The sequence below is a fragment of the Mustelus asterias genome, chromosome 5, assembly GCF_964213995.1.
Source record: "Mustelus asterias chromosome 5, sMusAst1.hap1.1, whole genome shotgun sequence".
In the NCBI taxonomy this organism is placed as follows: domain Eukaryota; kingdom Metazoa; phylum Chordata; class Chondrichthyes; order Carcharhiniformes; family Triakidae; genus Mustelus; species Mustelus asterias.
The window spans coordinates 32,087,399-32,100,585 of NC_135805.1; the positions used below are offsets into that span (position 1 = coordinate 32,087,399).

Consider the following 13,187-nt stretch of genomic DNA (forward strand, 5'->3'; position numbering starts at 1 on the left):
CCTTCCCATCCCCACCAAGAAATGATATTAGAAATTTGGTGAACCTGAAAACCTATCCACTGAAACCCAGGGGCACTGCCTTGTGTAGAATTTATGGTGCACACTAGCAGGGAACATGTGTCACTGTCCGCGGGAGCTAGTGCCCTGAGTGAACAGGTGGTGGGACTGGTAAGATGTCATAAGTACTGACAGATAAGCAGAGTCAGAACTGGGTTGGAGATCAGCAGGAGGACTGGAGGTTTGCACAGTGCATATGGAATAATGAGTTCAAGAAAGCTGGCTTTGCCAAAATAATTATTGGCTTTTTCTTCTCCCATTTGTTTACTAGCTCCGTTCACTCCTTTCTTTTTGTAATAGAAAACCATGACCAAAAAATATATATTGCAATGTGTGTGAAGGTCCCAATGTTTTGCTCTGATAATTCTTGTGCAGCGATCAAATGGTCACCAACCACCACTGGATAAATTCTAGGGAACTCAGGCCTAAGCGGTAAGCAATATTCAGGCCACTCAAGTGCCATGCCATCTCCAACAAGAGAGAATCTAACCATCATCCCTTGACGTTCAATGACATCACCATCATCCATATCCTGGGTGTTATCATTGACCAGAAAATCCCTGAGTTGCCACACGTGGGTGCCTATTCGGGAACACTGAGGAAGAATTTAGCATTGCCAATGCACCTAACCAGCACGTCTTTCGGACTGTGGGAGGAAACTGGAGCACCCAGAGGAAACCCACGCAGACATGGGGAGAACGTGTAGACTCTGCACAGACAGTGACCCAAGGCGGGAATCAAACCTGGCTCCCTGGTGCTGGTTTTTGTTTTAGATTCCAGCATCTACAGCAGTTTGCTTTTATCACAATGTTCTGTGATTCTGGAGAAACCATATAAATACTGTGGTTACAAGAGCAGATCAAATGCTGGAGGTTCTGAAGCAAGTAACTCACCTCCTGACTTCCCAAAGCCTGTCCGCCATTTACAAGGAGCAAGTCAGGAATGTGATGCAATACACGCTGCCTGCCTAGATGAATGCAACTCAAACACGCAAGAAACTTAACACCATCCATGACAAAGCAGCCCACTTCATCAGTTTAAACATTCGTTTCCTCCACCACCAACACACTGTGGCAGCAGTATGTATTAGATCTATGATGCATTGCCATATTTCGTTAAGGCTCCTTCGACAGCACCTGGCAAACCCACAGTTGCTACCATCTAGATCAAGGGCAACAGATGCATGATTACAGTACCACCTGCAAGTCGCCCAAGCCACACATCATCCTGACTTGGAAATATATCACTGTGATCAGATCAAAATTCTGGAATTCCCTCCTTATTGGTGCCGGGGGTATACCTGCACAAGATGAATTGCATGGGTTCAAGGCTGCAGCTTACCACCACCTTCTCAAGGACAATTAGGGATGAAAGAATAAAAACTAGGGTTGTGTTTCCTGGAATTAAGATTGAGTGTTTTGATCAAAGTTTTCAAGATTTTAATTGGAAAAGATAGGGTAGATAGAAACTAATTCTTATGGTTGTGGATTCTAGGACCAAGGGGTTTTTCATAACTTGAAAAAAATAGAACCAGGACTTTTGGGAGTGAAATTAGAAAAAACTTCAATATGCAAAGGGTAGAAATAGTTGGGCAATGTCTTCCAGAAACACCAGTTGATGGCAAGTCAACTATTGATTATAAATCTAAGCAACAGATTTTAAATCTAAGCAACAGATTTTGTTTGAGAAATTAAGTGATATGGGGCAAAGTAGATACATGGAGTTTGGCAGATGGCAATGATCTCACTGAATGGCAGAACAGGCTCAAGGCTAAATGGTCTACTGTTCCGGTTAGATGTCACTATTTATAGGTGTTTTGTCAAAACACCAGAAAACCTAAGGAATTTCACATTGAGAACAATGATGATGAGAATTCCTTCATGCAGTGGGTTGTGGATTTTGATTTGATTTATTATTGTCACATGTATTATCTTAGTGAAAAGTATTGTTTCTTGTGTGCTATACAGACAAAGCATACCGTTCATAGAGAAGGAAACGAGAGAGTGCAGAATGTAGTGTTACAGTGATAGCTAGAGTGTGGAGAAAGATCAACTTAATGCAAGGCAAGTCCATTCAAAAGTCTGACAGCAGCAGGGTAGAAGCTGTTCTTGAGTCAGTTGGTACGTGACCTCAGACTTTTGTATCTTTTTCCCGACGGAAGAAGGTGGAAGAGAGAATGCCCGGGGTGTGTGGGGTCCTTAATTATGCTGGTTGCTTGCTGAGGCAGTGGGAAGTGTAGACAGAGTCAATGGATGGGAGGCTGGTTTGCGTGATGGATTGGGCTACATTCACGACCTTTTGTAGTTCCTTGCGGTCTTGGGCAGAGCAGGAGCCATAACCAAGCTGTGATACAACCAGAAAGAATGCTTTCTATGGTGCATCTGTAAAAGTTGGTGAGCGTCATAGCTGACATGCCAAATTTCCTTAGTCTTCTCAAAAAGTAGAGGCGTTGATAGGCTTTCTTAACTATAGTGTTGGCATGGGGGGACCAGGACAGGTTGTTGGTGATCTGGATACCTAAAAACCTGAAGCTCTCGACCTTCTCGATTTTTGGAATTCTTTATCCAGATGGCTCTGGAGGTAGTGATAGGGTCATTGAATATATTAAAAACTTGAGATGAATAGATTTTTGGGCATTAAAGTATATGGGGATAGGGCAGGAAAGTAGAATTGATGTAGAAATTTAACCATGGTCTTATTGAATGACTTGAGATTCGAGCAGGCATATGGCCTACTCGTGCTCTTATTTTTTAGGGAGCAGTCTTGGTTGGGGTTCATTTTCCTACCCAAAACTAGCTATCTCAGCTGCTCGTCGCTATGAACATCCAAGCCAGATATCATGATAATCACTTTCCCATGTGGGACAATGTAACCCTGTAGGAAGGAATAGAATCTGTATTTAGGAGTAACAGTCTTACAAATTCAGTGTGTACTATCTACAAGATGCTCTGCAGCAATTCACCAAAGATCCTTAGACAGCATCTTCCAAACCCACGACCACTTCCATCTAGGACAAGGGCAGCAAATGCATGGGAACACCACCACTTGCAAGTTCCCTCCGAGCTACTCACTGTCCTGACTTGGAAATATATCGCCGTTCCTTCACAGTCGCTGGGTCAAAATCCTGGAATTCTCTCCCTAATGGCATTGTGGGTCAACCCACAGAATATGGACTGCAGCGATTCAAGGCGGCATTCGCCAGCATCTTCTCAAGGGCAACTAGGGACGGGTAATAAATGCTGACCTGCCAGTGACACCTATGTTCCACGAATGAATAAAAAAAAGAGGCAATTGCACCTGCTTATTAGGCAGAAGGGGATGTTAGGTCAGGACAAACAATTTTACAAAACCTCGCTCATGAGCAGGATCTGTTAGAAAACAAACTTTTGCAAATGAATTTACTTGTTCTTGTTGCACTGTTGACCATTTTTGGTTAATTTTCTAGTGCTGTATTTATTTTTCAGAGAGATTAGATTTCCTATTAGAAAACCTACTGGACCCAGCCTGAACTGAAAAACCTAGCTTGCTCAGTTCAGCGGTTAGAAGATCACCTGGTGCTAAGTAAGCACATTTTTCCAGTTCTTTCCTGTACTGTTTTAAACCTTAGTTGTTTCTCTTGTGGAGTAGTCAAAGTTAGGAATCGACTTAACAGGGGAGAAGAGGAAGGAAAAGGACGGAGAGCAAAGCATTATGCTTAATTTTAAAAAATTCTTCACCTGTCCTTTTGGAGCAGCCAAAGTAGGGGTAAAAATACATTGCAAGGGCTTAAGTAAAGAGCAGTGTTTTAGAATCGAACACCTTGGAGTACCATTTGTTTATACTATAGTATGTAAATGATCCAGAATTAAATGAAATCGACATGTCAGCACATCATCTGTGGACTTCAATACAAAATGCAGAGTGCAGTAGACTTATTTTTATTCTGTAAATTGAGATGTGCAATTTGCAACATATTTGTAATTTGTACATTGAAATATTCAGTACATGTGAAATCCTTTTTATCATTTTATGCTTTATTTTAATATTTGCCTGTGACTATTACAAATGATTACTTGTTTTATTGCATCATCACAATTCAGCATCTGCTGCCAGGATGATTTTTCAATAAACCAATTATCTATTTAAGCTCGTTCTTGAAAGGCAAGAACAAACCAAAAAATATCAAAAATGACACAAGACATCACTGCCAGGGTTCCTCAAGGAACTGCTGTCCCCAAGATTCAACATCTTGTATTCTCTTAAATTCCCATGAAGATTAACAGGTAATCTCATTATAGTGTCAATTATATTAAAGGGTTCAATAGGATAGTACAGAGAAATTATTTCCTCTGTTGGTGATATCAAGAATGTGGGGACATAATTTTACAAGTAGAGCTAAAACATCCTGGATTGAAATCAGGATGCACGTCTCACACAAAGGGTGAAATCTGGAATTCTCTACTTGAAAAAGGGCTATGAATACAGGGATAATTGCAGCTTTCAAGATAGTTCTATAGATATTTTGGAGGTATGGAGCCAAGACAGTTGAAAGTTAGGATGCAGATAAACCAAGATCTAATTGAATGGTGGGGTAGGCTTAAGGGATTGAATTGCTTATTCCTGCTCCTATGCTTCGACAGACAAGTGGCCAATAACAATCTTCAACAACACCATTGCCAAGTTTCCCACTATCTACCGCGGGGAATTGGCATTGGTCAGAATCTTAACTGGATTAGCTTTATCAACAAAAACTACAAAATCAGGTTAAAGGCTGAGTGCATGGACTCATCTCCACTTAAAGGCTGTCCAGCATTTACATGGGTCATGGGTAGGGAGCTTGGTGGAAGTTCATCATTTGCATGGATGAGTGCATGCTTTATTTGACTGGTGCCCCTCCTGTGGATTTTGTTCCTACACCTTCCAACACTAATGCACAGTGGCCATTATGCAAGACCTAATGAATGCATTGCAACAACTCACCAAGGCTACTTTGATTGCATTTCCCTGTCCAGTGATCAATACTACTGAGAACAGTAGCTAAGACATGGGAACACCATCTGACATGGACAACAGATCACTATTTCTTTATCATTGATGGGTCACTATCCTGGAATTTCTCACATCACTGTGGCCACATATGTATAGGCTGCCCAAGACACACAAAAATGATGCCCCTTTATGCTCGATGTTATCTATGGCTTGTTTTGCACAAAGTGAATTTGCCAAATAGTTAAGCAATTTGCAACAACCAGTGAAGCAAGTTTTCCAACATTCACAATGTTGAATTCCTTCGCCTTTGCGAAGACAATACAGAACTTGCATTTTGATAGCAATACCACATCCATGTGCTTCGCCTATTCATTAATATAATGCTCATGGAAATCAGACATTTGCATCACTGCACCATATGATGGTGATCTATATGTGGCACCATTGCCTTAATCTGTATTCATCTAACTCATGATCTCAGCAACTCTCACAGTTGAGTTCAGTTTTAACAATACCATGTATGCCCAAATAGATGGTGTTGCCATGGGAACCCCTCTTGTTCCAGCTGTCCCTCATCTTCACTGGAATAACACCCAACTTCCTACCCTTTGCAGATTTCTGATACGCAAATGATAATTTGAATTTGCAGCTGCATAGAACATAGAACATAGAACATTACAGCGCAGAACAGGCCCTTCGGCCCACGATGTTGCACCGACCAGTTAAAAAAAAAAAAAACTGTGACCCTCCAACCTAAACCAATTTCTTCTCGTCCATGAACCTATCTACGGATCTCTTAAACGCCCCCAAACTAGGCGCATTTACTACTGATGCTGGCAGTGCATTCCAATCCCTCACCACCCTCTGGGTAAAGAACCTACCCCTGACATCGGTTCTATAACTACCCCCCCTCAATTTAAAGCCATGCCCCCTCGTGCTGGATTTCTCCATCAGAGGAAAAAGGCTATCACTATCCACCCTATCTAAACCTCTAATCATCTTATATGTTTCAATAAGATCCCCTCTTAGCCGCCGCCTTTCCAGCGAAAACAATCCCAAATCCCTCAGCCTCTCCTCATAGGATCTCCCCTCCATACCAGGCAACATCCTGGTAAACCTCCTCTGCACCCTCTCCAAAGCCTCCACATCCTTCCTGTAATGTGGGGACCAGAACTGCACACAGTACTCCAAGTGCGGCCGCACCAGAGTTGTGTACAGTTGCAACATAACGCTACGACTCCTAAATTCAATCCCCCTACCAATAAACGCCAAGACACCATATGCCTTCTTAACAACCTTATCTACTTGATTCCCAACTTTCAGGGATCTATGCACACATACACCTAGATCCCTCTGCTCCTCCACACTATTCAAAGTCCTCCCGTTAGCCCTATACTCAACACATCTGTTATTCCTACCAATTTTCTTACACATCTTAACGGGCTACATCCTGCGCTCAAATTCATCTTTGAAATGGAGCAAATGAGCTCCTTTTTCATGATGTACTAGTTGAGAAATCTGCCATTGGGTTCTGTAGTACTGGCTACTGCAAGCCCATCTTTTTGGCGAAGGTTCCATTAGATTGAAAAAAGCAAATGTAACTCCTTAATTCAAAAAGAGAGCCAGAAAGCAGGAAACCATAGACCAGTTAACTTAACATCTGTCATAGGGAAAATGTTGGAAGCTATTATAAAAAATGTTATAGCAGGGCACTTAGAGAAGTTCAAGGTATTCAGGTAGAGTCAACATGGTCCTGAGAGGGAAATCAATTTATTGGAGGCCTGTAACATGCTGTGGATAAAGAGGAAATGGTGGATGTACTGTACTTAGATCTCCAGAAGGCTTTGGATAAGGTTCCACATTAAAGATTGTGGAAAATAAAAGCTCATGGTGTAGGGAGTGACATATTGGCATTGACAGAAGATTGACTCGCTAAAAGGAAATGGGGTAGGTGTAAATGGATAAATTTTCTAGTTGGTAAGGCGTTATGTGTGATGTGCCACAGGAGTCAGTGCTGGGACCTCAACTTTTTACAATTTATATAAATGATTTGGATGAAGGGACCAAAGGTAAATTTGCTGAAGATATAGATAGGTAGGAAAGTAAGATTTGAAGAGGACACAAGGAGGCTACACATAGGTTGAGTGAGTAGTCAAAGATCGGGCAAATGGAGTATAACGTGGACAGATGTGAAATTATCCATTTTGGCAGGAAGAAAACAAAAGCATATTATCTAAATGGTGAGAGAGAGATTGCAGAGCTCCGAGATACAGAGCATCCGGGTGTCCTAGTGATTGAACTATAAATGATTAGTATGCAGGTACTGCAAGTATATAGGAAAGTGAATAGAATGTTCTTGTTTATTGCGAGGGGAATTGAATACAAAAATAGGAAGGTTACGCTTAAGCTGTACGGGGCATTGATGAGACTACATCTCGAGTACTTTTACAGTATCAGTCTCCTTATTTAAGGAAGGATGTAAATGCATTAGAAACAGTTCAGAGCATGTTTACTAAACAAATACCCAGGTTGATTTGATTTATTGACAGATCTATTAGTATACAGGGAAAAGTACTGTTTCTTGCGTGCTATACAGACAGGGTTGCCTTCTGATGAAAGGTTAGACAGTTAGGCTTGTATCACTGGGGTTTAGAACTGTAAGAAGCAACTTGAATGAAAGATAAGATCCTGAGGAGTCTTGACAGGGTGGATGTGGAAAGGATGTTTCTTCTGGTGGGAGAATCCAGAATGAGAGCTCACTTTTTAAAAACGTGTTGCTCATTTGAGAGAGAAATTTTCTCATTTGAGAGAGAAATTTTCTGGGTACCAGGGTAGATGGGAATGTGGAATTGAGGTGACAATCAGATCAATCATGATCTTATTGAATGGCAGAGCAGGCTTGAGGGCCAAGTGGCCCAATCCTGCACCTAATTCACATGTTCATACATTCACTGGTTAATATATAAGTTGGGATTCCTACAGTTCAACATGCTACAAAATTTACCTTATTGGCAATCTCATAAATAGGGCCTGAGCCTATTAAAATGACTGCAGCAGTCCATGGATAAGGCCCACCATCTTCCAACGGCAACTTACGGATGGGTTATAAAAGGCGACCTTCCCAGACATGCCCTAGAGAACAAATTTTTAAAAACTAGAAATTAACTAAGAATCACTTCGACAACTATGCATGCCAGATTATCTTCAATTTCCTGCTCAGTAACTCAATGGGCTGGAATCATTATTCAACTTTTAGTGGTACATTTTCAGCTTGTTATTGATGCATTGTTAGCGTGACCATCACAGCATTAATCCAAATTATATTCTCAATTCTCAGGTTTAATTCTGAAAATTGCACAACCCTCTTCACTAATGACCATCAGAAATTAAAGGTTCTTGGCCTAGCCAGGTAATAGTAAACACCTGGGATTTTTTGAGCACTCCTGTGAATAGTATCCTGTCTTCAAGACTTTATAAATTCATTAGCAAATGCTCCATCATTATGAAATTTAAATAAGATTCTATGATCATAATTTAAAGTGGCCTTCTTTGCACATTTCTCAGTTCTTGCCCCTTTGAACACAAGCAATGTTGGCACTAGAATCTTATTAAAATTTTGTCAAATGGATGCTCCTTTATCACGTACCTGAGGTCTGTGACAGAAACAGTAATGCAGGGAGCTTTTCTTCCATGCTGAGCAAATGGTAGAACAGAGATAATGCTGCTTCATAACCCAATATATTGCATGCTTCTGATGTTAGAGCCCTTAAATTTTATAATTACCTACAAATTCACAACCCAACACAAGACACCTTCTTGGAATTTTTGAGACACAACTATGAAACTGTTAAGTGGCAGAATTGATTTAGAACTGATATCAAGGAAAGATTTTGACAAAGGGTCATCCAGACTCGAAATGTTGGCTCTGTTCTCACTCCACCGAGTTTCTCCAGCATTTTCTGTATTTGTTGTTAGGGAAAGGATTCTTGTTAAATTCTGAGGTATTGATGATAGACATTTAAAGGGGTTAAAGAACCCTGTAGGAAACAAGCCAAAACCAAATCTCAGGGCCCATAGAAGGAGTGAAATGTTAAGTTAATGCAATTTTGGAATAATTTAATTATATATAAATTTATGAGCTGTGATTACCTCACAACCCAGGGACTGTTTTAGATTTTTGTTTGGAGTGAGGCTTTACATTTCCGATCTTTTAAATTGCAAATGGTTTGTTAAACTAGATCCTACAAGTCAGTTAGGCTCATGTTTTACAGAGCCAGATTAAGAATTCTTGGGATCTGGACACCAAGAATATTTTAGGCCTTTCAGTCTTTCCACAAACCCTTGCTAATCCATTATAACGCAAATGTATTAAGATATTGAATTTGCAGGAAATTGTTTACAGTAATTCTGGTGAACCCTTGCAGGAATTAGAACCACTGAAAGGGTACAGCAACTGGAATCCCAGGAACAAGGTTATGGTTATGTAGAAATACTTGAAATATTGTAATTTCACTCCACTGGGGGAAAGATTTTTTAAAAATAATGCAGATAAACAGTGATTTATCATTTTTACTAGTGTGCAGATACTGTAATAAGGTGGCAGGGACTCAGAGGGAAAATGAAGAAAGTCAGAATTTTTCACAATGATATTAGAACATGGACAGCTTTATCACAAGTGAATATTGAGACAGGATTTTTTAAAAGAAGTTGCATTAAATAATTGAAAAAGAACAGAGGATATAGATTACACATAGGGAAACAAAATAAAAGTATATAAGCTCCAGTTCAACAGCTAGCATGCTAAAATGGCAACTAGCTGTGCAATAATTCTCTCTGAACAGAATTTACATATGAAAATGAGTGCTATTAGGGACCAAGTTCATTTCAATATAGTGTTATCAAGCTTTATTTTACATGCGCGCTCTTCTCCTAGAGCACAGATTAATGAAATACACAGGGCAATACATACCAATAATTTACGCAATAAAAAATCTGCAGTTCAAGAAAACCATCCTTTTCCTGTCAAAACTTACAAATTTAACGTGGGAGTGGGGGAAGAGAAGATAGTATATTCATCTGTCTCATAAGGTATATTGAGTAAAGTTGTTTCATTGACTTCACATAACCCAAGGTATGCATTTCAAAACAAAATGTAGAATATTCACAGTTCAGTTTTATCCAGTGCTAAACACCACAAATTCTGAATGATGGGTGCAAGCTGAATTGAATAATGGACAGACATAACTATGAAATGTTGCATAGCATGTTTCAGAAACTTGAACTGTGACAGTTTCCTAGGTGATATATCAAACCAAATACATTTAATTGAGAGGCAGGTGATAGGTGATGTTAGCCATGTTAGTGAGCTATTGCAAGAATTTGGCCACAAAATTTAGTCTTCCACACAGTGCAGAACAGTAAATGTAGTAAATAGGGTTTATATAAAGTTAGGAGTTTTTAAAGGTCAGATTAGTTTTAAGTAAATTTAAAATCAGTTTAATTTTGAAAGAGCTTAAAAAGTGGAAGTATTTTTATTTTGCACCCCTATTAACTGGTTTGTTACTTCCACGTGTATATTTAAATCAGAGGCTGGATGAATGTGCACTTACTGTAAATCCCTGCAGTACCTTCTCTCCACATCTGGAGATGCGAGCCTGAGACTTAACCAAACCTTCTGGCCTGGATGAGAACTAACACTGGGTGACAGATTCAGTTTTAGCAAGATTCCAAACAGACTATAGCAGTAACATGAGCAATTTAATTGTTTTCCTACCATGCAGCTTTAAAACGGATTTGTGCAGAACTGTCTCCAAGTATTGGTTTGAAAGTCACTTGGATACTACAACTTTAGTGAAAAATGTTGAACAAAAATGGCAGGAATGAATATACTACCTTAAACCTCATTTACATTTGATGAAAATAATTCAATTACCATAATTGATATGCTATTATTCTACAAATAGAATAGCAAATTGCATGATGAAAAGACAATATCCATTTATACGAGACAGCTAAGTTACACAACAATATCCCATCACATTTTGTTTCACTGCTAGCTCTCCAGGGGCACTAATGTCAATGAGCGTGACTACCTGGAATTTCATGCAATGAACTGAGACAAACTAATTTACTTACTAAACAGTCATGCATAATGATTTGTCTCTGCCCATAATAAAATATAAATGTGCATTACCCTATTGTATAAAGAGGAAATCTTACACATTAGTTTGAAGAAATATGCATAAATTGGTGCAAACTGAGCTGGTCTGTATTTGTATAGAAACTGTTCAAAAAGGTGATCAAGGGTACACAATAAAACTTTCAATAAATGTACAAATGTCATACAGAAATGCATTATGCAAAACAATTTACTATAAGTGTAAATGTATCCACAGAAAATAGACTACATTAAAGTCGACCAATGAGGGATCGGTTCAGAGGGAGGCAGTTTGTTATCTGGTGATATAATCTGTCCTTATACCAGATTAATCTGTACTCAAAAGAATGGATAAGAAAAGGGATTAAAAAAAACTTTTAAAAAAGATGCACACCCTAGGAAGTTTCTACAAATGATGATAGATGTGTATATGGGTCATATTTTCCAATCTTGTGAATACATTTAGATCTCAATTCATGCAAAGATTATTTCAGAAAAGAAAATTATTTTGGCTGTTTTCTCTAGACACAATAATTTGTAAACATATGAAAGTCTCTACTCTTTTTCCCAACTACCTAACTTTCTCCAGATAAAAGATTTGTTCACAAGATTGGTCTGTAAAGCCAAGCAAACTTTTACAGGCAGTAATATTCCCAGGTTAGATGTAAAGTTGACACACTAATGCTTTTCCCACCCTCTCCCCACCACCACTAAACTGGGTACTTGACACTATTATAAAAGACCAAACAACGTTAGGCCATAAATTGTAAAGGTTCATTCAAAGTCACACCTCAACTTCTGTTAATAAGCTCATGCAATTTCAAATTACTTAAAATGCCAGTTAATCAATTGCATATTAGCAGATTAAAAAGGATAAAAACCTTCATCTGTGTAATAAGTCTTCTGGCATTCTGATGATGCCAATTTGTCTTGGTTCATTCTGTCAGTATATATGCTCATTTCCTCATCAATTTTCATGCCTTTGATGGCACTGTCCATCAGTCCCATTCCATCAATGATAGCTACAATGGAGGCCAAGGGCAGATGCTCATATCAGACATAAAACACCAAAACTTAAAATATGCACCTACCCGTATCAACCAACAACTTACACAGGGCTAAGATAATGGGACACAGGGGAAACTATACAGCTAAACAATGAGATTTCACTTTTAGACAGTTCAGGATTCATTTTAACTGCAGTTCACATTCTTCTGGTTAATGTTTTGTGTTGGTTGAGATGCAATTCCAAGAATTGTCCCCGTTGCAGACGAAATGTCAGATTTACAGCTGTCAAATAAACTTAGTATAATCCAATTCATATCATCTTGATGACAGCAGATTTGGCAAAAGTCTTGAGTTCACTAACCTGGAAAAGGACAAAAAAAGAATGATTAAAAAAAAGTCCATTGTAATTTCTTATCCTCCAGATTCTCCAAACATTCATATCTACTGTGGATAACATAGTACAAATTCAATGATGCCAATATGCCAAGTAATGTATTTCAGAATGATCAGAAACCTTTCAGACAAGCAAGTACTAGAATTCACTAAATCACTAAAGAGTCGGTGTTGGGCAATCTAATGGGGCTAAGGTAGACAAGTCTCCTGGCCCTGATGGAATGCATCCCAGGATACTAAAAAAGAGATGGCAGGGAAACAGCAAATGCATTGTTGATAATTTACCAAAATTCACTGGACTCTGAGGCAGTTCCGGCAGATTAGAAAACAACAAATGTGATGCCATTGTTTAAAAAAGTACACAAAAGGCGGGTAACTATAAGCCGGTTAGCTTAACTTCTGTAATGGGGAAAAGGCTTGAATAAAGAACGAAGAACAAAGAAAATTACAGCATAGGAACAGGCCCTTCGGCTCTTCAAGCCTGCACCGACCATGCTGCCCGTCTGAACTAAAACCTCCTACGCTTCGCTCTACACCCATCCTATTCATGTATTTGTCCAGACGCCCCTTAAACCTCACTATTGTATCTGCTTCCACTACCTCC

General features: G+C 39.3%; 1 protein-coding gene across 1 annotated transcript in view; it reads right to left on the bottom strand.

The window, feature by feature from the left end:
- Positions 1–7,712: 7,712 nt before the first annotated feature.
- Positions 7,713–13,187, bottom strand: part of LOC144493457 (forkhead box protein O3-like) — a 117,041-nt gene continuing 111,566 nt past the window's right edge. Inside the window, exon 3 of the mRNA XM_078212394.1 lies at positions 7,713–12,551. The gene's annotated coding sequence lies outside the window, so the exon portion shown is untranslated. The remainder of the gene's footprint in view (positions 12,552–13,187) is intronic.